This window comes from Seriola lalandi, unplaced genomic scaffold, assembly GCF_002814215.2.
Source record: "Seriola lalandi dorsalis isolate HSWRI2012SDOR001 ecotype SW California unplaced genomic scaffold, Sedor1 jcf7180002054561, whole genome shotgun sequence".
NCBI lineage: Eukaryota > Metazoa > Chordata > Actinopteri > Carangiformes > Carangidae > Seriola > Seriola lalandi.
The window spans coordinates 1,376,323-1,377,239 of NW_019525114.1; the positions used below are offsets into that span (position 1 = coordinate 1,376,323).

At 41.7% G+C, this 917-nt stretch overlaps 1 protein-coding gene across 1 annotated transcript in view; it reads left to right on the forward strand.

Moving 5' to 3' along the window:
• Positions 1–917, forward strand: part of LOC111662314 (uncharacterized) — a 13,890-nt gene that overhangs the window by 9,061 nt on the left and 3,912 nt on the right. The window lies entirely within an intron of this gene.

A 917-nucleotide genomic window follows, 5' to 3' on the forward strand; every position in this document is an offset into this window, starting at 1 on the left:
GTGCAGAGGAAGTGATGAAACAGAAGATAAAATGCGCCTGTTAAACGTTCATCGTTGTTCAGTAACAGCTGCGGCCCCTGAAAGGTTCTTCAGTTAAAATGGTGGTGAGGAATCCCCCCGGGAGGATAACAAGAGCTGATTATATCATGATCATTACGACGCACCATAAACCTTGATGCCATCAGGTCTGGTGTTGCCCTGGAGAGGAGACTCATTTGGGGGGCGTATATAAAATTTACACCTGAAAATGTAATTATCTTTTGTATATCACACTTTAAAGGAAATGAATCAGTCATTCAAATTCTTCCATATAAATCAAATTGGACCTGGATAAATCCAGGTGACTTACTCCCTCTTTATAGTACTTAAATAGCTAGCACCCACAAAGGCGTGGATCCCCACTGAACTGACACTATACATTTATTTAAATTACTTCACTAAATAAAGACTGTCCATCAAGACGGTTCATCGGAGAGAAAATAAAACTTCACTCATATATATCGGGTCACAGTTTATGATATGCAGATGTAAGGTGAGGTGTGAGCGGAGCCTGCAGGAATTGTGACCTACCTATAAAGAAGGTGTCTGGGGCGCCATCGTCTGTCAAGAGCTCCACTGTTTCTGGGTCAAACCTGAGCCAGAGTCCCACAGCCAGCACCAACAAGCCTGACAGCTGAGGGATGAGGAATTATTAAACAACATTCATGTCATGCTCACACACTTTTGCAGAATAAACAATACACATTCTTTTTTAAAAACCTGTTTTTTCAGGCTTTAAGTGACACCTTTGTCATGTTTGCCCAGACATCACTCCACAGTTTAAAACATGTTTTTGTCTTTGGATCTTCAGCTGATTAAGATTCTACAGGTGGCACTGTTGTCCTTGTCTCATCTGAAAAGCGGCTCTTGATGCTCAC